General features: G+C 34.7%; 1 long non-coding RNA gene across 1 annotated transcript; it reads right to left on the bottom strand.

Moving 5' to 3' along the window:
• Window positions 1–431: 431 nt before the first annotated feature.
• LOC124080248 (uncharacterized) lies at window positions 432–26,550 on the bottom strand. Its single transcript, XR_006847644.2, has 2 exons — window positions 6,358–26,550; window positions 432–5,448 (listed from the first exon to the last, which is right to left on the bottom strand). It is a non-coding gene; the product is annotated as an uncharacterized LOC124080248 (long non-coding RNA).
• Window positions 26,551–26,558: the final 8 nt, after the last annotated feature.

Here is a 26,558-nt window from a genome sequence, read left to right as displayed (position 1 = left end):
TGTTTTATATATTAGCATGAACAAAGATACCATCTGGAGTTTAAATCTGGTCTGATTTTTTAAATATATGACAATATGTGAACAAAACATTTTGAAAATTCTTAGTCTTTTTAAGAGCAAGCTGTGACTAGCTCTGCGACCTTACATATGCCATTTAACTCCTCTCAGTCTAGGTTTATTTATCTGTAAAATTGTATCTGCCCCACGAGCTAAGAGGGCATTTTTGAAATAATGGATGTGTAAACACTGAGCAGACCTGAAGCAAAGTGGAATGGAATTATTTCCGGGAAGCAGTCTGATGTCAAACAAATAACACAGTCACTGCAGTTAGGAAATCTTATCCAATTTAGATTCCTAATAGCCAGGTATAAGAACAAGAACTAGCAATAAATAATAATAATAATAATAATAATAATAAATCATTAGCCCACTTTGTAGTCAGACAAGTACAGACTCTATTTAATAATGAGAACAATGTTGCAAGACAAAGTTAAATTGCCAATATGCCCACTACCTGCCCCCTACCCGCCCCCAAAAAAGAGAAAAATCAAAAGAAAATAACTAAGGCAGCTTCAAATTTAAATGTAAAAAAAAAAAACCATGAGGATATTGCTTGGCATTAAGGAAAAAAAAGATGCACAGCTATAAACTTTAGGAAAACCACTTCAGAAATGAAAATTGGCCACATTTTGCAAGGCATCCAAATGATGAGCCTATCTCACTAAGACGTCCTCTAAAGTGTGAGGTTAGGACGAGCGTCCACCCAGCCAACCAGGACGCCAAGTTTGTGAATACATCAATGCTGCACACTCATGGTGTTGCATCTGCTTTCCACAATAGGTTCCCAGCAGCCTAATTTGGAGGTTCAGGGAGTCTGCATTTATCAGTTTTTAAGATTTCAATTCTGCTGTGTTCAGGGATAGCATAAGTAAAGCAAACTTTCAAAATCAAAGTAACATGCATCCAAATAACAGGTACTTTATCTGATAGCTATGTTAAAATATTTATGTGGCAGGAATTTCAAAACAAGGCTGAGTAATATATTAGGTGCATATTTGTGGAAAATATCTCATTTTTGCTTATTATGTTTTTCTGAGAAGAAGTGAATCAGTAAGCCATATCTGAGGAAAGTTATTAATAATTCATCTGTTTATGTTTAAATATGAAAGATCTATAATTTAAAAAATAAAGCTAGTCTTGCTATTAATGGTAATGACAGTGACATAAAGGCTACCTATGAGAGACAGTTAAGTTTAGCCTAACATCCGCACATCAGAAGGACCAGAGGGATTTGGTGGATAGTCAGGGCAGTCTTGAGGTCTCTCAGACACAGAGATACACACTTTCCTGCCCACCATTGAACTGGATCCACTACCTGTGTGTTTCTGATTACTTCTACCTCTCTATCAAAAGTCTTCTGGGGCATTCTGTCTTTTTTCCTCCCACTTTCTACTTGACTCATAACTCCATCTTTCCTAGGATTTTGACTTCACAGGAACCCCAAGACCCTGCCTCACCTCCTGTAGCCTTTCAACCTTCAACTTCAGCTTCCAGGTCAGAGACTGTGATTGACAACTCATATTCCCAGGACAGATGATTTGGCTTCTTCTCATCTCATGTCGATTTATCACACAGATTTCTGGCTCAGCTTTGGTTCGATGCCACTTTTGGTCTAAACGTCTGACAATGGGAAAGTCACAAGGTTTTCACGATAGGGAATTTAGATGAGGGACCTTCACTTATTATATAATGAGATCCCTCCGTGACTATGAAAATATAAGAAAGATAATAAATATCTTAAGCATTCTATGCCCTACTCGTGAGATTTTTGTAATCATCCTATGAGATAACTTACATGCAAGCCCTTTGTAACATCTAAGGTGAAGTATATGTGATATAAATGTGCATAAATGTAAATCACTTAGTTATGTCTATATAATGATTGACTGAATACTGGAGGGCCATTCATCAAGAATAAGTACTTGTTGGGCTGGGGACATAGCTCAGTTGGTAGAGTGCTTACGTCACATGCACAAGGCCCTGGATTCAATCCCCAGCACCTCCACCAACAAAAAAAAAAAAAAATAGAACAAGTGCTTGTTAAGGATTCCCTCACATGAGCCTGCCATCTGAGTTAAAGCTTCTTCATTTAATTCAGTTCAAATGAATATTGCCATGGTTATCTTCTGTCCATATAAAACTACACTTAGGGGTCTGGTCTGACGCAAAACACTGCCTTGGTACTTCCACAAAAGAATTAAAATCTTTTCCTAAAAATATTTGTCATGACTCTAATCAACATTTATCAGTTATCAGCTGCCAGAAAGACACCAAATAAGATTCTATCCTGAAGGTGTTACTATCCTGAACAATTGAAAAATGGAATCCAGAATGCTGACAACATGAATGAGAAATGGTTGTTTGGGGAATAGTTTACCCAACTGGGCCTTTGGAGGGCATAGTCTCCTCACAAAATCACCTTCATTTCTCACACCAGTTGTTTAGCTGAAACCACCTTCTGTTTCCATAATTCTCTGGAATGACTCACAGAACTCACTAAAAGTTGTTACACTCACAGTCGGGGTTTATTACAGGGAAAGGATATGAAATAGGGTCATCTAAAGGATGAGGTGCAGAGGGCAGAGTCCAGGAAGGGAAACGCAGAGCTTCCGCTGTCCTCTTGCATGGAGAAATGGACACATTACTCTTCCAGCATCAGTGTGGGATAGAATACCTGAAGTAGTGCTGATCAGGAAGCTCTCCTGAGCCTGGGCTGGCTAGGTCTACTGGGGCGCAACTACATGAGGTCCATGTGCTTACCCTTCAGTCCACAGGTTCTCCCAGAGTCAGGCTCACAAAGTCAGTCTCCAGTCCCCTCCACAGGAAGCCCCCAGCCCAAATCACAGAGGCCAAGCTTCCAGGCAAAGAGGATGACCCCCTCAGGCATGAAATCAAGATTTAGAGATCAGTTCTGGTAGTCTAGGGCAAATGCTGGACCTCTCTTTGGTTCAGGTCAATCCTTCACTACTTCACAATGACTAAGTATAATAAGAATAGATTTACCTCATTCAGGATTTTGGTAAGACCCTCAGGGAAAGTAGAAACCATTGGTGAGGCTAGAGCAGAGCTACGTGAAATCAATAGGATGTACACACAAGTAAATGTATGGACCAAAGTAACCTAAGAAAGGTTCCAAACCAGGTATTTCTACCACCTGCTTTCCCATTTATTGTTAGATAGTTTTGTTGAGGGATAACCTATATATCATAAAATTCAGGCATTTAAATTGTATAACTCAATATTTTTATTGAGTAAATATGGGCAATTATAACTTTACCAATACATATGGATATTTTGCAGATTGCAAAATTTTACATTTAATTCAGTTTTGTAAATATTTTACAAAAATATTTCACAGAGCCATGAAATTATTATCATATCCAATTTTAAATCACTTCTGTTGTTCTAGAAAGATCCTCTGTGCCGATTTTTAATTAATCCCTGTTCTAACACCCAACCCTAGGAAATCCCTAATCTGCTTCTTAACTCTGTAAATTTAACTTTTCTGAACACTGCATATAAATGGTATCTTATAATATGTAGTCATTTTCACTGGACTTGTTGGCATAGTTTTTGAGATTCATTCATGTAGCACAAATTAGTGGCTTAATCCTTTTTTATTGCTGAGTTGTATTCCATTGTGTGGATACATCATATTTTGTCATTCATTCAGGAGCTGATGGACTTTTGGATTTTTGTCACTTCTTCCAATTATGTACAATGGTGCTATTCTGAACAAACCTTTAGGGCACCTGTTTTTTTATTTATCTTAGCTAGATGTGTAGGAATGTTTTTGTAAACTGTTTAACTTTTTAAGAAATTATCTAGCTGTTTTCCAAAGTAGTTGTTATATTTTAAATCCCCACCAGCAGAGGTGAGTGCTCCCAGTCCTTCAGGTCCTTGCCCACCCTCCTTGCCTCCTGCCTTTCTGAGAGCCATCTTGGTGGTGCTATGATTTGAGTGTGTCTCCTTTAAACCATGTGTTGGAAACAGAATCCCTGAGGTCACATGCTGGTGGTATCAGGAGTGGGACCTTAGAGAGTAACTGGGATTAGATGAGGTCATGAGGGTGGAGCCACATAATGACATTAATGGATTTATAAGAGAGAAAGAGAGACCCAAGCTTGTGGGCTTTCTCTGTCTTAACATGTGAAACTCTCTGCCATATCATGAAAGCAAAACTGCCCTCACCAGAGGCTGGCACCTTGATACAGGGATTCCCATGCACCAGAACTGTAGGCTAAATAAACCTCCATTCTTTCTGAGTCATCCAGTCTGTGGTATACACTTATAGCAACAGAAAATGGACTGAAAGAAGTGGGTAAGAAGTGACTTTGCACTTTTTAAAAAAAAAACAGTTTATAACTATACTGGTAAAGTACTGTGGTTATTGAGTAGTGCATCAAAGGAAATGTCAAGTTCAGTAACAGATGCTCCATCTCTGCCTTTACCCTGCAGGAGAGATCTGGCTGCACTTATTCTTGTTTGAAACTTTCATATCTTAAACCTGTTACTTGTAGTTATTGCTGGAAAATACCAAATGCATTATTATTATTGCTCTTCACAACTGTCACATCTTTTTATATTTCTGGTGACAAGCACAATGTTCTTTCTTTGTAAAATTGCCCATATTTACTAAAACAAACTGTAGAAAAAGTGGAATGGGTAAGATATAAACAGAAATTGTGGCAGGATGGACATGAATTTGAACATATGCTGTGTTTAGATAAATGGTGGAAAGACTCCACAGTGTAATAAGGAAGGACATTGCCACACTTCACAATGTGATTGATTGGTTGACCTGATGATTAAACTTAAATTTACAACAGAAATAGTCCAGACATGACTGCCTCATTCTTCACTTGCAGAAACCACCATGTGCAACAGATGAAAATGTGGGAAGTGAGAAAAAAGTGGGAAAAAAAAATACAAAGGGAAGGCAAAAAAGAAAGAAGATTGCAATGTATGATTTATAAATGGCATCAACAGGCACTTAAATATTTAATCTCATGCAATTTTGTAATGTAAAGCACTTCCAACCTGATGATTTTTGAGAGCAGAGGGTAGGGTTTTGCAGAAATGGCATTTAAGAGATATAGGGAGCTGTCAGCATCTGTGGACCACTGACTCAGTTTCCTTTTCTGGGCACCATGACACTGCTTTGATGATACTGAGTGTACAAAAATCAGGAGAGTCGACTACTTGTAAATATTACCTCCATTCAGTGCTTTCCCACTGTGTGCTGCTTGTCCAGCAGTTTACCTGGCAATATGTGGAGGTATGTAGGGTTGTCACCACACCTGTGCATCCACCCGTGCACAGACTAGGCTCCCACAACACAAAGCTGTCTGGTCCAAAGTCAGAAGTTCTGAGGTTGAAGAACACTGCCTTAAGTAAAAGCAAGCTGGTTATGCATAGAAAGTCTACCCAAGTACTAAAAAGTTGCTTAAAATTAAAAGACTGCTCAGTGTACAACTTGACCTTTTACTCAAACTACTGGCAGTTTTGCCCACAACTGGGTAGTCCTTGGATCCCCAGGCCAAGGAAAGGTACACTATGATACACTGCCTGTATTTTTCTGCATAGTTACGTTCCTTTCAGTAACACTTTTAGCTTTGGTTTGCTAATCATGGACAACATCCGTGAATTCAGTCTAAACCCATGTTAGGAAGCTTCCTGTTATTTGTCTTTAAGAACTGCAGTAATAGGTGTTACTCCAATAGCCCATTTTGCACTATTCTGAGCTCTGTACCCAGAAAGAATAGAAAATATGAACGCTTGCATGTGCACGGGTAGTTTCTTCCTGCCAATCTGTACTGCACCATCAAAAAATGAATTTACCTTAAAAATGTGAGATCCATAGGTAGTAAGCAATATTTTAGATAGTTGTTTCAAAATCCTTTCCTTTTGCTTTTTAGATGAATTTGTTTGAAAAAGAACAAATCTTACTGCTCACTGAGTTTTACCTGCTTTATCTCCTTGATTCCTTCAAATTTGAAAAAAAATATATATAATGACATGTCTTAGAAAGCAAATTGCAGGAAGGAAGAGGACACAAACAAAACTCTGAAAACATAAACTAGAAAACAATTTCCACAAAACTCTCTAAATGGATTCTAAAAACTGTTTGTACTTGGAATGCACATTTCTATTACACTATATTTTACAACTCAATTCTATAATCATCATGGACATCTCTACAATATTTTACATTTTGCACTGATCTCATTTTGCAAATCAGAGAAAAGGCACTTTTTCCATTATGCGAATTCACCCTTATGATTTCTAGACCTTTACCTGGTCCTCAATTGTGCTGCAATAATCAACTGGTTGGTCAGATTCTGTCGTAGTAGATTTGTTTTTAAATCATTTCCAGTTTCCCCACTGGAAATTTCTGGGAAATGGTGTGCACTGTGCCTCAGATTCACCTTTTCCTGAAGAGAGAAAGGAAAGGAAAGGTATTTATGCTCGAATTCTTGTCAGCCTTTGGGTGAGGACTGTCCTGGGAGGATGTGTGGTTGCAAAAAAAAGATGTGAATGGAGTCGGTTACACCTTTTTTTTGTCTGAAAAATAATTAAATATTATATCCCTTTTAGTAAAGTTATAAAGCTAAATTAAAGCCATAGTACTATAATTTCCCTCATCAAGACATGTGCATATGGCAGAGGTGGAGAGGAATGAAACTGCATTTTCCTCATCTTGCTTCTCAGGTAGTAAGCAGGAAAGGATGATTTATTTAAAAAGTAGAGCTCTGTGTTCATCATTATTCTTCTACTCTGAGAGTGATGATGGGCACTAGACCCTGGTCATGCTCTACTCTGCTCATTCTCCTTGCTGCTGATCAAAGCCATGTGGTGGGGTTACCAGGTAACCGTGTGGGTGTTTTTCTTAGTGCAGAGCTCCCCTATATTCACCCTAGCCTCTTCTACCAATGTTTCTCCATTCAGACATAGCAGCCATGACAGTAGATCATGCCCACAATGTTCTGGGATAGACAAGACCTTGTTGGGTTTCTTCTTCCTCATCTTATGGGCCCACAGGAGATTCATACATCTTCTGTACCCCTTTCAAGGTCATAGAGAATGAGATGGTTTGGGAGACTACTTACTCCATCTTCTTCCATGATGTACTACATTCCCTTCCCAATAACTCTCATGCTCCTGTACACTTGAAGGAAACAACAATGTGGTCACACAGATCCTACAAATCCATGGACACATAGCCTTGGATTTAGATGCAAGGGCTCTCTGGGAGAGTCCATCTCTGACTCCTTTGGAACATCTCTCATCTCCTTGGGAAGAAGAAAACTTCTCACTGTGAACACCTCTTTTCAACATTTCTAATGAAGATTGATTTTGACTCTTGGAATTTTCTATAGATAGACTAGGAATAGGGCCATCGATTATAGTTAGACCATTCATATAGTCTCTTGCTATTTTGATCTCAATTAGTGGCTCTCTTTGGAACCTAAAGAAGAATTTTTCAAACTATTCTATGCACACATGTTACTTGGGAATCTTATTAAAATACAGATCCTGACTCATTGAAATCTGTGTTAAGGCCTGAGATTCTGCACTTCTAACAAGTTCCCAGGTGATGCTGATGCCGCTTGTTCACAAACCACAGTTTGAGTAGCAAGAATAGCATACTTAGGACCTCTTTAACCAGATTCTGTGTGCCCTAGTTATAAATGCAAATAGAGAAGGCAGAAGGAGGTATCCAAGCAATGCACAGAAGGATATACTTATTTACCATGTGAATCCTTTTGTATGATTTGGTAACTTTTGTCTTTATGGGTTTTGTTTTTTTTAACAGAGGTTTAAGTAACACAAAAGCAAAGAAAAAATCAATTGCCATACATTTATTTATTTTTTTAGAAAAATATTTATTTCAAAAGATTCTTTTTAAAAAATATATTTAGAATATTTCCATGCTTATTGGAGTAACTTTAAGTAATATTTCCTCTTTCATGTTGTTTTTACAAACGTAAGTGAAAAGGACACATACACACACACAATCGTTTCACACTGCTACAAGTGAAACAGTTTGTCTTCCTCACTTAAGATGGTCATGCTTATTTACAAAACAACTGCTTACCTAAAGGAAATTTAAAATGCATAAAGTTAGACTCTATAGGTAGTATACTTTGACTGTACCACATTCATTCTGGATTTCTCCTTGTTAAACCCAGAAAGAGTATAATCACATGCATTTAGACTTTAACATGAAAACTCCTGTGGTTGTTCTCTCAAATACAAACTTCCTCAAAAGATTATATAACTTAGGAAAATAAGTTAAATTTATTTTCCTGCTGTGCCAGTCCTGGCTGAGTGCTTTGGTCTGCATTCCTGATGTGGGAATTTTTATTCCTAATGTGGCTCGCCTAATGCAGGTCTCTTTGATTTGTTCTTCTGCTTTTCTTTCCTTCCTATCCTGAATGGGATGCTGCTGGGGTTAATGGAGGATTTGGTGCTCCCAGACTTGAGTCTTGTTTCTTTCCAATTTCTGATTCCAGTTAGCCCCAGGTTCCCTGTACACTCAGCGCCATCTCTGGTCACCAGGTGGAACTGCAAACCAGAAAATTTCCCGAGTCGTTCACCAGCCTTTGGAGGCTCTAAGGTGGTCTGGGCTTTTTGCATCTCTGAACATGCTGAAGAATCTGGCGATGAACTTGCTGGCACACTTGCTGATCTTGAGTAGCCCGCGCCTATCTTTTTTTTTTTTTTTAACCTTGTCCTCCACCTTCCAAAATAGGAAAGTTACAGCCATCTAATGTTCTGGAGGCTAGCTGTATACACAATACTAGTTACAGACATGAAACATTTTTCCCCCAAAACAAATCCTGTTATCGGAATGTTTTAGGCATACTCATTTTGCAGTGCTTCAGTAAGTACTTAGCTAAATGATTGCCTCAAGTTTTTCCTTAATTTTTTGTGAGCTTCAGACTCACCTGCATTTTAATGTTGTCTGACATCTGCCATGTTCTGCTTTCCTCTATACTTTCTTTATATGTTTGCATCTTCCTCCCTCTCCCTTCCTGGACCAAAACTTGTTTGAATAAACCAGGTCTAAAAGTCTAAAAGATAGACATTTAATTTTACTATACTTAGATTAAGCATAAATCAAATTGTATTGTTTGTAAACAATATCTAATATTTTAATAAAATGTTATCCATTTAATCAGAATATTTTTGTTAAACCGAGGCATTTTCATAGACCTATAAATATCATTATTTGTTCTTTTTGTTACAGTTATTCTCTCCCATGGTTTTCTTAATAGAAGAAGAGAATAAAAATTACAACTACAAAGAAGTAAGATATTAATCTCTGATCTTCTTGCTTAAATAGGAAATTACTGCAATATGCAAACCCAAATCAAATCCTGACCCTGAAAAAATCACTGTGTGTTTAAATAAAATGAATACAAGATAGCCTGGGAGAATTTGAAAAATGTAACTATTTTTATCTATTTTAAATGATTGAGTAACATTTGCTGTGTAGTTGAACAAAAATGTTGTTCTTCAATTTTATATCTCATAGTAAAAATGTGAAAATTAAATATTTATTTAAAAATTTGGGTGGTTTCAATATTATTTTCTTTTTATGATTAATCCATCTCCCTAATTAGGTCCAAGCCACTCAAGGAAAAAAAAAAAGAAGAAGAAGAAAAAAAGATATTTTTCACATCCCTTCGTTCAGTACAGGGTAGAATACATGGCATGTCATTAAAGATTTGCTCTTGATCAAGACCTCAGCAGATTGACTGAGGGACTCTCAATTCATTGAGGTAAAATATGTTATGCTTCTACTTTGAAGGCCAACCACAGTTGTTTTTCCTATATAGAAAAACATGACATGAAAAAGCCAATTTACCATTTCAAGAATATAAAAGGCAAGACAGCAATAATATTGTTCTCCATTTTGAATTACTTCTATGGAGAGAAATGCTGTCATACAGGAATTCCTTAAACTCTGAAATGTGGCATATGTTTGTAGTACACCTCCAAACACAGGCTATTCTGTGTGGGCACAAATTAGGCACAAAACAGCAGGCCAAATTTATTCTGTATTCACTTGCAAAATTTCTGAACACTTTCTTATTTGCATAAGGACAAAAGTCCTTGACAGATAGAACCAGCAATAAGGGGTTCATATAGAAGATCAGACAGGAACACCAATGACTATGTATACATACATCCATGTGATGCGTATATAGATAGATACACACATATGTTATTATATAATAAAACAGTATAAGAAAACTATCATATCAATCTCTTCATCACAGAGTTCAAAAGAGACTAACTCCATGACCTTGATATAGTACTGATGGACATTTTGTTGTTTCATTTAAGGATCTATCTGGTTTCCCAAGTTTCTAAATACCTCATCTTGCCTCATGTCTGGAAAGCACTACGGGACGTATGTCAAGAGTTAGTAAAATACACCATGTTGTAGCCCTTTTTTATATCATCTAATTTATATAATATTGGTTTGATTTCCAAGAGAAGATGTTACTAATTAATCTAATAAATCTTTCTATTTTGCCATTAAAATACGTTTTAATTAAATCATTCAGGATCCTTTATGTAACTGTGTATTCTAGAAAGTTTGATTCTCTTTTTAAGTAGTAAAGGGAGATGTTTTGGTACCAGCAGTATTGTTTTATCCTTCAACCTATATCACAAAGAAGTTTATCTTTTTATATTATTGTTAACTGTTAAAAAGTTAGCCAATCAGTCTTAGTTTTAGGGTTTAATTTTTCTGTAATTATAAAAAGCAAAGCCAGATCTATGTTAATATAAAATGAAGGGCTAAAATAAAATCATTTTTAAAGAACTAAATTGTTTCTAATTTGAAACAATTTTTATACTTTCCTTATTTTCATTGATTTCCCAGAAATATTATTTGTCAAGAGGAAAATCAATTGTCCAGCTTCTGTCTCTAGAATGAGTTCTGCCAGTGTTTGTTAGCATGGCAGTTACTTCCATGTGGTCTGTAGATTTACCTCTAAGGTCACAGTTATAACAGGACTAATGCAATAGTTTAGTTTTATATTAAATTACAGCATAAATTCTAAGTCAACAACATACCAAATCATTATGAAGCTGTGTTAGGAATGGGAAGAAGTTGCTGTGTTTTCTTAACATAATGAGATAAAGACATAGTTCTCTATTCCAGATGCAGTTTCTAGGAAATAAGACATTTGCAAGTTTGTGTCCTACACTTTTGGTGGTGGATTAAATCAGAAACTTTAAGAAGTTTTGATTTATAAATTATCTTTGGAATTGTATTTTAAAAAAAAAGACCATGGTAGAAATAGAGCTAAAGTACATGCCTGCAATTCCAGCAACTCAGGAATCGAGACATGAGGATTACAAGTTGAAGGCCAGCCTCAGCAACTTAGTGAGACCTGTCTTAAAATAAAAAAGGCTGGGAATGTAGCTCAGTGTTAGAGCACTGCTGTGTTTAATACCAGTACCAAAAAAAAAAAAAAAGAATTAGAACTAAAATGTTGATGTTCAACGTAGAGTGAAGAGTGAAGGATGATCTCTTTGCGACCAGAAAAGGGATAGTATCTTCAGCATGATGTTCTAAGTATAAGTAGGAGAGGAATGCTTGGAGAAGCACCTTGAACAGTTTTTTAAAAAATGTAGAGTTCCAGGTGAATAATTCCACTCTTAACTTGCTAAGTTGAACTGGAGTCTGCCAGTCAGCTACCACAGGGGGAAACAGAATGATTTGCTAGCACCCAAAATACTATATATTAATATTGGAATGTCATGAGTTAGACTTTAGATGGATTTTAAGACTTTATTCTGACTTATTATCTTTGAAAAGAAGTATGTTCAATGTTATTTAAATAATAAAATAAATGTTATTAATAAGCATGTTAAAAAGAACAAGAAAGAAATCTCAAGATGGAAGGTGAAGCATCCTCTGAATGCTCAGGTTGCAGTCCACCACCAGTAAGCAGTGAAACCAAAGAGAACTCTGAAGATGGAGAGGAAGGAGGGAACAGCCCTGTTAATATAAAGCTAATTTGATCCATAAAGCTGCTGTACTGGAAACACTGTGGGGTTTGTGCATGGCTTAAACAAAACCATAGAAAATGATAAATACTCTGAAATGCACATACAAATGATGTATGATGAAAGACAATCTCAAATTTGTACCATTGTTTCTGTTTTTCCTTTTAATCAGCGGCCCTTGAATGGCTGGAGAGCTACCTAGATAGGCAGTGAAGCTGGACCCGTTACTCACAGGATTCAACAAGGCAAGTGTCAAATGGATCAGAGTGAAACACACAACCCCCTGAACCAAGTGCTAGAACAACTTGGCTGAAGTACCGTAAACTTTAGTGGAAATACCTTGCCACCTAGGATTCAAATTCTGGAGGCAAAAAGAAAAAAGCAAAGTAGTACAGAAAAACTATAAGGCTTAAACAAAAAATCTCCAATGGCCTAAAATACTATAAGGAAGGTAATAAGGAATTTAGATAAGTTCGAAATAGATTGATGACTTAAATATTGATCATTTAAAATAGTAACAGATTGGTAACCCTACTATTATTTAATGTTGATAAAAATGGAAGAGATTTGATGGCCCTATATAAAAATGGCCTATAGAGATTAGATCAATTTGTAGAAATAATAAATGCAAGTGGTTTAATCATGTGAATAAGTATTCAACTTTGTTCACGAGAAGAGAAAAAAAAAAAAACTTCACCAAGAGTTTTTCATTTATTAGCTTGTCACAAAATCAGAAAACAATTAATGAAACTGAAAAAAAGAGGCACTTTAATGTATCTCTACAGAGAAACTAGCATAGAGACATTGCAATGGAAAATTTGAAAATGTCCAGCAAAATTTCATAGCATTTATCTTTTGACCAGTAATCCCAGGTTTACAAATATACCTCACATATATACTGACATGACAATTTTAAAAACATAAGTAAAGCTTTTCATTGCAGGAATTATTGGTTAGAGCAACTTAAATGTACATCAGTAGGGAGTTAGTTAAATTATATCACACAGCCACAATGTGTTACTATAAGGCAGTAATAAATGAATGAGGAATATGTATATATCCTAGTAGGAACTGATTTTAGCGAAAGTTTTTACTAAAAAAAAGCAAGGCAAAAAGAATGTATAGTATGGTGCACTGTATCTCTTTAAAAAATGTAATTTAGTGTGTTTTTTTTGTGTGTACATTTCATATTAACAAAAAAATAATATTTAAAAAATTGATATCCATAAATAAAGGAAGTATTAGGAATGAGGACACTAGACACCTTCATTTTGATTTTTAAATTATGAAAATATTTGATGTAATAAAAAAATCAATTGTGTATATTTTTAATTTTAAGAAATTGTGTGTGTGTGTGTGTGTGTTTCTGGGGATCACAAGACGGCTTTTCTCATGCTGAGCATGTGCTCTGGTCACTAATCCACAACCAACCCACTTAAGAAACCTGAATGAATTGACACAAATGAACCCCACAGGGTATGTTAATTATGATATGTCCACACAGAGAGAAACTACTATGAGGCTTTAAAGGTTTACCATGACTAACAAGATAAACAGGACAAAAGGACAAGGAGAGGTAGGGAAATAAATTGAATTATCTTGCAAATCATATAGTTGGTAGCAATGTTTATGTTATAATTCTGATATCATTCTATGTGTGATAAGAGGTAAATTAAATAGATACCTCTGTGGTATTCTGTCACAACCAACACCTTTGAGAACCAGGATTCTCAGTGCAGGAGTAAGACAGATGTAAGGTAGAAGAGACTCATCAAAATCTCCATGGTCCTGAATTTGAATTAAAAATATAATTATGACACATCATATTTCTTATCTTTTATTCAAAGAAACAGAATAGCTAGTTTGAGAAATGGCTGATTCAGTTCTAGGTAGGAAATAAACAAATTGAGCCTGAAACATTTTGTTATATCAGATATTTAAGAAGAAAAAGACTCATAAAGCTCAACAAAGAAAGCTCAGGAGACAACCTAAGAGATTCCTATTGACCAAAAATGAGAAAATTTGAATACTGATGAGAAAAATAACTAAAATGACAGAAACATAAAGTGTGTCATTTTCATATGATTCCAAGTACACTTTTTATAAGTGATGGTCAACTACTGTTTTGAAAGATGGTAAATAAATAAAAAGTGGCAAATAAGTTCTACCATCGAAAGCCAAATAAAAAAATGAAGGGAGTTTTTTACTTTTTGAAGTAATCTAATTATTAAATGATGGAGGGGATCCCACAATTTCCCAGCTCATAATGAATTAATGAATCAAATTGTAAACAGCTCCTTGCACCATGAAAATAGATGTAGTAGCCACACAGTGCCTGATTCATGATGGAAGGACACCATAGCCCCACCGAAGTAGTCTTACTTAAAAAAAAAAAAAAAAAAAAATTGAACCTATATGTAATTAAGTTTCTAGATCCAATTATCAAGACAGACAAAAGAGAAGACAGAAGAACATCATTAAAGAACAATCAGCAAAATCTAGATAGTTGGAATCTCCCCTGTATAAATAATCTAATTTCTTCCATAAATAAGTTGCCAGGGGGAAAGTGTTAGAAAGAAAATTTATAGATAATGGATGCATAAACCAATTGCAATTTGTGGCCCTTTTCTGATTCAGATTCCAGTAGCAAATGGCAAGACATTTAAAAAACAGTAAATTAAAAATACAGTGATAACACATGTCAAATAGATGGGGTATTAAGGAATTACTGTTAATTATTTTTAGGCAATGTTATTGAATTTGATTTTCAAAATATCTTTAAGAGCTATAATAAGAAGAAATAATATGATTAATAGGATTGCTACAAAATAACAAAGGAGAAACTAGAAAATATTAGCCATAGGAAAGTAGTTGTATATGTTAGTGGTTACATGGGGTTCATTATACCTGAAGTTTATATGTGTTTGCAATTCTCCTTTTTAAAAAACTTAGAGTAACATGTTTGGTGGTCTTGAAGGACAAATGGAACCTGTTTTAGAGATTAAGGAAGTTTCTTAGTGAGGGGTAAAGGGCTAAAGCAAGCACAGTTCAGAAAACAGGCTGTTGCTTGGAATTTTAAAGAGCAGAGAAAACATAAGGCTGGAGTGTTGGGCAAAGGTCAGGTCTTGAGGATCCTGTATCCTACAACAGAAGTTTACTTTATTGTGAGGGGATTAGGGGGCCATTAAAAAGTTTTGAGTAGGAGACCAAAACCATTGAAATGGAGTTGAGAAAGTTCAGGAAGAAATTGTGGGAAAGATTGATTGAAGTGAGAACAGACAGCAGTAGACATAGGAGTTAGAAGCCTCGCATAGTAGCACTATAGGGGAATTGTTTTAAAAATATATTGATAGGACTTAGTGATTGTAAATAAGAGTTGGGAAATAAAATTCCAGGACTACTTTCAAATTTTTGTTTTAACCAGTATAGATAGAGATGTAACTAAATTAAAACAGGATAATTTTTCTGGGTTCTGAGACTCTCCTCATGAGAGCTAAAACAAAAACAATCTATCAAGAATGGAGCAGTTTAGACACCACTGTCCAAGTGATATGAAAATCAGTCATCACTGAGCTTGGTTCTTTGAGTCATACACACAGTTCTCTATGTGATGGTAAACAGACATTCACATGTTCTCAGCCACAGTTCTCAAATTTTTGAGAGTACAGATAGGATCCCGAATCTTGAAGGGTCCAGGAAAAGAGAAAGGGGAAGTCCACAGGATGTATATTAACGTTACATTCAGATAGAAAGCATATCATTTATATCAAAACGGATGTTGATGATTTCATAAGCTAATAGAAACAGAGGGATGCTAAAGCCCAAGCCAATACTCATTCCTGCCATTTGTCATCAGGCCTCCTATTTGCTTCAATTCATTGACTGTGAGAAGACAGGGATCTGGGGCTTTCATCAGTAGTGCCAACTGACGTGCCGTGGCTCACCAAAATCACAACACAGGCTAACAAACCTACAGATATGAAACCTGTCCCTCCACAAACTTGTTGGGCGTCAGTATCATTCATAGTTCATGAGTGATCTAGATTTTTGAAGTTAGTTTAATGGCATATTTAATACAAATTTTTATTTGGAAGCTTATGTGGAATAGTCATAATAAGCTCCACTTTCCATTGGTAATCTATTAAATGGTAAGGAGTTTCTGTACAGAGAAAAACAACTGGTATCTTTTCTGGTTCCCTGTTATTGACAGTACAAAGAGCAGAAAGTATTGTTTGACTAAGCAGCACAATTACAAATAGAGACATTTACATCCGTGACTAATGATCAGACACCTAAAATGGCTTGCACTGCCAAATATTTACTTTTGCCTTCAAAATAAAATGTTTTATAAACATAGGGCTGGGTATGTGACTCAGTGGTAGAGCAAATGCTTAGCATGCAAGAGGCCCTGAGATCTCTATCCCTTAGCACCAAGTTAAAAAAAACAATCACTACAAACCTAGCTTAATGAAAAGTTCTCAAAGCTTCTCTCTTCTTGCAGTTCATCATGTTTGGAGTATCTTCCTCCTACACTTTTTGATAGTCTCTTTTACAAGTGACTCATTCCAGTGAGGTTGTTTTTTTTTATTTATTTATAATTACATTTGACGAGATTCTACTGTTAAAAAAAAATCATAAATGTGAAGTTCCATGCCCAAGCAGGAAGCAAATATATTTCTTCAAAAAATAAAATAAAATTCAAACCATTCCCCCTGTCAAGGTGTTAATTTTTATTAGAGCAAGTATTTGATCTACTCCAGATGTAACTTTCTGTGGTCCAATAAATACGATAGTGTGGCTTTCAAAAGCCTTTAATTAATGTTAATTTCATATCTTTTATGTCATGATTGAAAGTTACAAAAAAAATACTCCCTGTTCCCTGGTAACTATTTGCTAAAATTGAAAGACAGATACACACACACACACAAACACACACACACAAACACACAAACACAAGCACACCATACAAAATATTGTGAAATTATTACAAACATTTGGTTTTCATTTTCATTTTGCATAAATAAATGTTTTAACATGTAAGAAGAATATTTGAAGCACTTAGCTAGAAAATTTAATGCACAAGAAAACTATTCTATTTCTATTAATAAAAAGATATAACCACAACATTTTTTAAGCTTTGATTAAACTCCTAAAGTCATATGAATTTCTCTTTCATTTACTGAGAAGTATTTAGAGAATTTTATACTGATAAGGTTCTAAGAATTGCTAAGGACAAAGCTTGTATATTAAAAGCATCATTGAATAACTATCTCTGGATTCAGCAAAAATATAGTCTAGTATTGACTATCTGATATGTGGCATTTTATTTTGCAATCAAAAAATACAGTCATTATTATAATATACTGAGTAATATGTTGGGTCCTATGATGGTGAGAAAATAAGGTTCAATTTCTATAGGCTTATTCTTTTGACATATTTATGTATGAATGTTCTACTGTACACTTCAAACTTTAAAAAAATATAAATACTATAAGATTTCTTCACGGCTCATTTTCCTCTTGTTTTAGGCTTAAGGGCTGCTGCATGTCAGCTCTGTACCAAGCTGCTGTTGCTAGGATCTATCTGTTTCCATAGCAATAGATGAACTCTTCAGATGCATCTAGAATTCCTCCTCATCTTGGCTATGCCAGTATCCCTTGTCCATATGTAAATCAGCATCCAAATCTCCAAATGCAACAGAATTTTTCAATGATACCATACAGCATTTAATATCCATACACGTGCAGTATTGTACAGTATTGATTTTTTCCCTTTAAACACTGCACTGTTTTAGCAAAATGTTTAGGTTGTACAAAAATTCCTATGACCTGAGGATTAACACCCTGCCAAGTTAATAAAGATCAGAAATGTTTTCTGCTAATGCACTCTTCGGAAAGAGCAATTATTAAGAGAAAACAATGGTGCAAATTGCCAACTTTCTTTCCTTCCTTTATCATTTTATCCCCCTCCCCTACGTTATTCCAAACATCCAGTATAAAACCAAGAAGATGCAACAAAGTAATGGGCACTATACTTCACAAGGATTTGCACCATTCTCTTTTGGACTGAAGCCCAAATTTCAAGTATCAGTTGAGATTGATCCTTCAGAAGTTTCTAGACTCTCAGGAGTTGTAGAGGTCTATGTATGAAGCATCACCATAGTCCCTCTGGCTGATGTAGTTGTCCTCACTGGATATAAAATTATCACTATGGATCATCTTAAATTTGGGGGTTTTGTTCAGGTGCTTCAAAAACCAGCAGGTACAATACTTAATCAAACAAGTGACAGAAGTTCCTCAATAAACAGAAAGAGAAGCAGTAGAGCTATTACTCAACACCTCACATTATGCTAACTAATCCTTTGCAAGCACCAAAGAAAATAAGAACTTGGCATATCTGTAAGAAAGAGGAAAAATAAAGAGAGGTAGGAATAGGAATCTTTACAGATAATGCTGCAGCTCACTCTTGGGAGCAAAACCTTGTTTTGAGAACCCAGACCTGACACTGGTTTCTTTATGTAACTTGTTACTTTTGGGGGGTGAATAGCATCACTTCTGTGTCACACTGTGATTCAAGAAGGCTCTCTCTTCAGTGCCAGACACAGTCCACTTTCCCTACCATCCCTAGAGGCGGAGGGAAAGAAACACAATGTCCTTAGCCGAACTGTGTCTGTTTGCACTCAAATTGCCTCTGATTATAGAAGTATTAAGTTTATTAACAAGGATTTATTTTATCATATTTTCCAATCAAATACACTGATTTTGTATTATGCTTCCAACATCACTCTCATCTAGGAGAAAAAAAAATGTAATGTGACCTTTTTGAACAGCTATATCTTGTACCTTTGGTCAACAATACTATATTACTGAGATGTTAAATGTCATCGTAAGTGGTTATTACCACAATAAAATAAAATTTTTTAAATATTTCATTTAGAAATATAAAATGACATGTTTGTCCTCTTCATATAAACATATTAGGAAAGAAGTTGGGATTTGAAATAATATGTTAGGTGTGATTATGTAATTTAATTTTTCTTATTTATAGTTTTTTCAATGTTACTTTTATAAAGGCCGAAAAAGCTCCAACTTGTGTTTCTTAGAAAGACCATATGTCAATTTGTAATTTTTGTCCAATGATTTCCCAAAACCAAGATTAAACTTATTAGAAATAGCATCCTCTTCTAAATATGGATTTGACATTATAAGATCACTAATTGCAGAGAATTTAAGTGACTTCTGCAACCCCTCAGAACCACGAAGAGCTGCTACTGCTCAGAAAAAGCTGTTGGCTGCCTTTGCCGGCATTTGGCATCCAGATGATGGTTCCTGTCGTGTCCATTTCTGTTTTCTTCTCATTAGAGAAAACAGCAGAAGATAATTTCAATACTAATTATATTCTTCACTCTGCATTCAATTAGGGATAAACAGAGTTATCTCAAATAAACTTTCATCTCTATAAATGTTCCTTCCTTATATTTTATACTAAATGCAGAAAGAGAAACATATGTAGAAACCCTGTGTGAGTTATTTTTTCAAATTAAGATTTCATTATTTCATGTTCAATCACTTATTGAACAAAAATATGCAACTATCACATTCCAGACTTGGCTAAGCACTTAGGTGGCAGAAATGAGCCATGAGATGACATCACTGCCTAATTAATTATTATGTCATTTGTGCATGATGAAAATAATTACTGTTGCATAAACACTAAATGAAACATTTTAGTTATTATATGCAGCATAAATGTGAATACTATTATAGAAGTTACTGCACTGATAGTATGGTAATTATTACTATAATACATACATGATTCACTAATTAATGATAACTATAATAAATATAAACTTTCAGCAACTTTACATTATAAGGTATATATTATATGTATAATGTAAGGAAAAAGTTATTATTATATAGATTATTTAGAATTGGTTTCATCAAGCCTGAAAACGTATTCTCCTACATATTAGAAATTGCCCTAATGAAATAAGAAAAGCTTTATGACAGAGATTTGTTAAAATAATGGTTAAATGCACATAAAATTAATGCAATCCATCTTTAAATTCAAAAGAAAGAAGTATGTTTAGCACCTTGCACACATATTTTCAATAAATGGTAAGTGAATAGAAAAGATGGCTACATTGTAATCCATTTTTAAATATATCAAAATGATAACATTAGCTAACTTTGGTGGTTATATTTGTAAGTGAATTTTTAAATTCATTTTTCACATTTTCTAATTTTTGTATCTTGAGCACATGTAACCTTTTCAAGTTACATTAAAATTATTTTGTAAATATAATTGAAAGATGGAAATACAGAACCTAAACTCTAAGTATTAAAAAACATTAAGTTAGAAAATTACTTGAAGATGAATCTGGTCAGCAAAGAAGTAAAAATATTTTATCTCCAAAGTCTTGATCTGCTTTCTCCCAGACAGGTATTCTGAGAATAAAAAACACCCTCTCTTGATATTACTGTGTTGCCACTGGTAAGGTACCAAAAATTTCCATCTGAACTGGAGTGTGAGAAAAGATATCCAAAGGATCCCATGCCTTAAGAATTACAAATCCATGTCTAAATCCTAACTCAGGAAACAGGGACATTGATGTGAACACCGTGAACATCAAACCACAGCGAAGGGGTCTCTTTTCCCATGTTTGGTGATGTAGCCAGCACGGATGCTAATTCCCAACATACATTTAAAACCAGTTCCTGGAAGTCACGGCAGGCTGCATGAGCATAGGTATTTGCAAGTACATGCTTGTGACCAGGTAATAGGAAAGAAAGTTTAGGAATAGAAAACCATCTAAACAGCAAACTTGTACAAAACTTGGTGTTTGGTCTTAAAAAAATATACTCCATGAGAGCCCTTTGTTACAAGGGCTCTTTGTTGCTTCATTTGACAATGACTTCAATCTTCATTTCCAAAATACAGAATGTGGTTTTTCACCTGTGACTTTTATTCCTGTGATGAGTTTTACCAGAAATAATTTTCTGATCCTGACTAGAGATTGTCTCTTTCTCCTTTAAAGCTTAAGTCTGTTTTGTTCACTCCCCATGAAATAAACCTGGCACATAGTATATGCTAAGTAAATATTTGAATGAATAAGTAATAAATGCAGTTCCATGTAGCTTTCCCCCTAAGCAAAAGTGTTTTTGCTTGCCACAAAATATCTGTAATACTGTTGATATTTTTAAAGGCTACTTAAAACATGTTGCTTGAAATTACTGTTTGTTCTTAAGTAGTTTCCTCCCGTATGTTGTAGAAAGAATGTGATTGTCTTAATCCTTATCTAGAAATTTCCCCACTAAGGAAAAAAAGGACATTTCTAAGTAAAATAGGCCAAGAAAGCAATACACAATGGTAATCAAAGTGGAAAAAGTATTCTTCAATGTAACTAATATCTTTTTGGATTTGGGTCCAAAAAAAAAAAATCTAATTCAATCTAATATAGATCGGCAAGTGACTTGAAAGAAGAAATAAAATATTTATACAATATGTGAGTGAAGAGAAACTTGATAAAGTGTGCTAAGATGGATAACCAAATCTCCATCAAAAAAGAACTTAATTAGCAAACTTTTGACTTATCAATAGCTTGTATTAAGTCAACTTCTTTGACTTTTTAAATATCAAAATAGATGTCAAAATCATGATATGAATGATAAAATTCTAATGTAATCTTATAATAAAGATATAATTTCTGGGACAGGTAAGAAGAATCATATTTACTAGGTACTGATGAGAATGTCTTGAATTTTTATATTCAGTTCTTGGACCACGCTTAAAAAAGAGGCATAGAAAATTGAAGAACAGGCAGATTGTTGATGGGTCTGGAAACCATACCGCCCAGAGTTCTTGGATAAGGATTTGATCTGGAAAGAACAATCAGAGGTCATGACTGTTCAGTCTTCAGCTGTCAAAGGAATTCTCTTCGAGGAACGGTGATGAGTCTTGGCAAAAGGGGAAAAACACAGGAGAGGTGAGGACCCCAGTCTAAGGAGGATTGTAAATGAGGAAATCTGCACGTTAGCAGAGGGTGTGGCCAGACTGACAGGGAGGAATATGCTGGTCAGTATGTGGTCAGGCTGACAGGGAGGAAGACTTGTTCCCTCACTGAAGATGGTCCCATCCCTGATGAGGAACTGTTGGGGCACTCTGCAGGGACTGGGGTAAACTAGATAATCTTACAGAGACTTTCATGGCAAGCTCAGATTCTATTTCAGAGGTCACAAGGCATCATTTGCTAGGAAAGCTGCAGGAGGACTCTATCTTTGCTGTCCCCTCTCCATCACGTCAGAGCTCTCCAGCGCCAGGGGTCTTTCTTCTTTGAGTTCTCTGCCCCACTCGGAAGGGGAACTACCTGGAAATGGTGCAACATAGTCTTTGCAGTCTCCCCTTGTTCTTCAGCGTGGCAGCCAAAGCAAAATCATCAGGGACAAACAGCAAGAGTCAGGCTGCCAGCAATGGACAAAAGGAATGGACACTCCCATATAAAGAATGAAAAAAAAAATTAACAAGAAAGGACACCAAGTTAAGATTTTTTTTTAAATTGTGAGGAACAATGAGCCTATCTCAAAGCTATATATTAGAGACTATGGAAAGTGAAAATTGGTTTGATGTTCATCAGATTATAGATGCAAAAAGAAAGATAAAAACCTGAATGAAATTTAATTTCTCATTAGTTTAGCCACAGCAAAATGCCATAGTATTTCTATTCTTCCTTATCTTGGAATTTTAAATAAATGTTACTTTCCACCCCATCTCCAAGAACACAATAGAATAACTCATTGGCACCAACTTGCCTGAAGTAAATTCCTCAGCACAACTTTTGACAGGTGGTTGGATGAGTATATGTGGGCAGTGTTAACAGAGGAGATCTAAAACATCAAATAGTAATTATTAACAAACTTGCAGTTATTGAATTATTCCTGAAATTAAAGTCTCTTCTGCCTCATATATATCAAGGTATAGAAAGAGTGCACCTCCTCAGGTCAGGTTGCCAAGGTTGAGTTCCAGCAATTCTCTTAACTAGATAGTGCAATTACATAATCTTTATGAAAACTGCTTCCACTTATGTGAGGGAAAAAAACAATGGTCTTGAAAAGGAGGATTTTCATTTTATCCTTTTTCGGTTCTGTACACTCTAAGAAGCCACCAGCGGGTTCAGGTTTTCAATCTTTAATATTATTTTTAAAAATTATAAGGTCTACGTGAGCAAAATTTGTGTGCAATAAATCTTTAAAGTGCATTTTTAGAGAATGTTCTTTAACTTTCTCCTTAAGGTTCCTGAGGAAATAGCTTAAAGCACCTTAGTTTAAAATATCTTGGCTTGGCCTGATTCCACAGCTATTCACATTTTCATCTGTTCACAGAAAATTTTGCTTTTCATTGATTTTTTTTTTTGAATAATCCTCTTGGCAAATACCTAAGCCATGCATGATACATATATAGCTTGAAATTCATCCTCAAGAGCTGGTATTATTCTCAATAATGTTTAAGGAGTCATTTTTCACCACTCCCCACATCATACAATATATGAGGCACATTGGGGAGCTTTTCTCATATTTGGTCAACCTATCAAAATATCTCATATTTATCTCTGTCACTTTTATTATTATTACTTGCTAACACATTTTCAACATTTATTACATGCCTAGAACCATGTTTGGCTTTATGGTAAACTCTGAAAATGCCATTTCCAATCTGGTCTTCTACATAGGATTGCCAGGTGGAGCAGGTAAAATTCAGGATGTCCAGTCTAACTTGAACTTCAGATAAACAACAAACAATATTTTTCACACACACATTTCCCCTGCAACACCTGACATCCTGAATTTTATCAGGAAGTTCTGTTTATGCACCACATTGCCTTACACAACATTCTTTGCTCTCCTTGTACAGAGCCAGGCCTAAGAAACATTCAGATTGGTATAAAATCCATTTTCCTTCAGATGAACTAGAAAATTTATCAGTACCTCGTATTCACATTATTTTCTGAGTTTGCTCAAAGTCACTTTATATGTTCATAAGGCCTAAAACATTCTTAATTGAAACTGTATTCTGTAAATTCTTTTAGTGTACACTTTGTATTATGTCATGAAAAAATGAGTAATAAGCCAAATATAGAATAAACCAAATTATGGATGAAATGAGTGAATGCAAATCAATTTAAGAAAGAAAATTACATTTGCAAGATGCATGTTAATGAAATACGAAAATTAAGTTTTCAAATTTTTCATTTTTAAAATCTCTTAATTTTATCTCCAAGAATCTATTGCCTATCAGAAACAAGTTAGCTACTAATTCTGATGCTATTTATAACTACATATATAAAATTATGCTTCTTTTTATAATTCTGTGATTATAGTTCTATAATTACAGACTTATCATTCTTAAATTTAAAAAAAACGAATTTATTTATATATCTGCATACATACACACAGCGATGTCATCATATAACTTTACAATTTATCTTCTGTGCAGTTTGGCTGATGGAAAGGAATTATGGATTATCACTTTTCTAAAATCCAATAGTCACATAAAGTATTTGTTTGCGTGTTTTAAAACATTAGTTCTTCAGTGAAACTCAGAAAAGGCTTCACATATTTCACTACCAACGAGTGAACATCAGAACATGTGTGCTCTCTCTTTTTTTTTTTTTTTTTGTACTGGGGATTGAACCCAGGGACACTTAACCATTGAACCACATCCCCAGCCCTTTTTTATATTTTATTTAGAGACAAGGTCTCGCTAAGTTGCCGAGGTGGTTTTGAACTCCAGATCCTCCTGTCTCAGCCTCCAGAGCTGCTGGGATTACAGGTGTGTGTCACCACCCCGGATGTGTGTGCTGTCCTCTATATCTACTAAGAATGTATTACAACCTGTCCATCAATTAGACAAGGGACAGATGAGAGACAGACAAGTAGATAGATATACAGGGCTATTTTAAGGCTCTATTTTAATCCATAAAATGTGTTAAGCAATTATTGAAAGTAGAAATGTTTCCTTGGTGAGAACTTTTTATTCATTTTGAACTTGGTAACACTGAAAAGAAAACTGTGAATTAGACCTGCATGAGTCCTAGAGCATCATGTCTCCTTTACTTGTGAGACTTGGCTTTCCTTAAATACTTTGTCAGTTTCATGATGAACCCTGAAATGGTTTGAATGTCTCTATTACAGAAATTAGTTCATAAAATAAATCACTGGACATATACCTGAAATTTAATTTTCTCTGTGTCAGCTTTTGTTGTAGCTCTGCTGAAACCTCTGATATTTCTCAGCATTGGAAAAAAATCACATACAAGTGTCTCTAACAATGAAACATCTTACTCTCCAAGTTTAGAACTAAATGATTACAGACAAATATTTATTGGACATTAACATCCCAAATGTCCTTTCTTATTCTCTGAAATCCATAACCCAGATACATTTGGATATTGTTAGACCCCTTTTATATCTGAAACTACCATTAACCAAACTCTGGAATTATGTAAATATTTCTATGTTGAAAGACATCATGAGTTAACATAATGGTTCATTGCAAAAGACTGCTTCTAAAGAAAAGTAATTACCAAATCTCCATTCCATAAGATTAAGCTCAATCTATACTGAGTGAAAATTATTTTACAATGAACACAATTCTAATACTAATTCCCTAAATTGGACAGTATATAAGAATACATAAAAATAACCAGTCATTTTAACCTATTTTTCCTGTAGTCTCAGATGTAGAACACCTGTAAAAACTTAAATATAGACTATAATGTATAATTATATTTAATTATGTATTATATATTATTACATGTTATATAATTAAACCATATAATTATGTGACTCTATACCATTATATTATAAATACATTATATTATAATAGTATTAATTAATATAATAATATATAAGCTGTAGATTATGATTTAAAACCTATTTTAGTGCACTGTGTCAATTTTGTTTAAATACTTGCAGAATTCACAACTTGGGTTTTCAAAGGGTTAATAACTTAATAACCATTGATGGATAATTTGCAGCACATCCAGATTGTGATGAGTGCCTTTTAAGTATTATGTTGTTCTTTTTAGGTACTTTAATTATTTTTTCATAAAAAAATAAAAACACATGCACTTTACAAAATATGCATCTGTGTGTATTTCTCAACATAAACTTTTCCTGGCTATTTCTCCTCCCCAGGTTAGTGGCAAGAACTAATGAAAAGATGCTTTTTATTTCCCACTGCTAATATAAAATTATTTAACAACTGGCCAAAGTCTGAATGTTATTAAAATTTCTTTATAGAACTTGAATATGGCATATGTTACATGTTTACTTTACCAATGCATGAGGCAAATTTAATTAAAAAGCTTGAAATAACAACCCAAGGAGGTAACATTTCCATATATAAAAGTGACAATCACAGGGAGAAAAAAATATGTTATTTAGAGTTTATTTTATTAGGTTTTAGAC

Source organism: Marmota monax, unplaced genomic scaffold (genome assembly GCF_021218885.2).
Source record: "Marmota monax isolate L192 unplaced genomic scaffold, Marmota_monax_Labrador192_F-V1.1 WCK01_AAM20220418_F8-fsc01929, whole genome shotgun sequence".
Classification (NCBI taxonomy): Eukaryota; Metazoa; Chordata; class Mammalia; order Rodentia; family Sciuridae; genus Marmota; species Marmota monax.
Note: the sequence above shows the minus strand (reverse complement) of the source record. Positions and strands in the feature narration are given on the sequence as shown.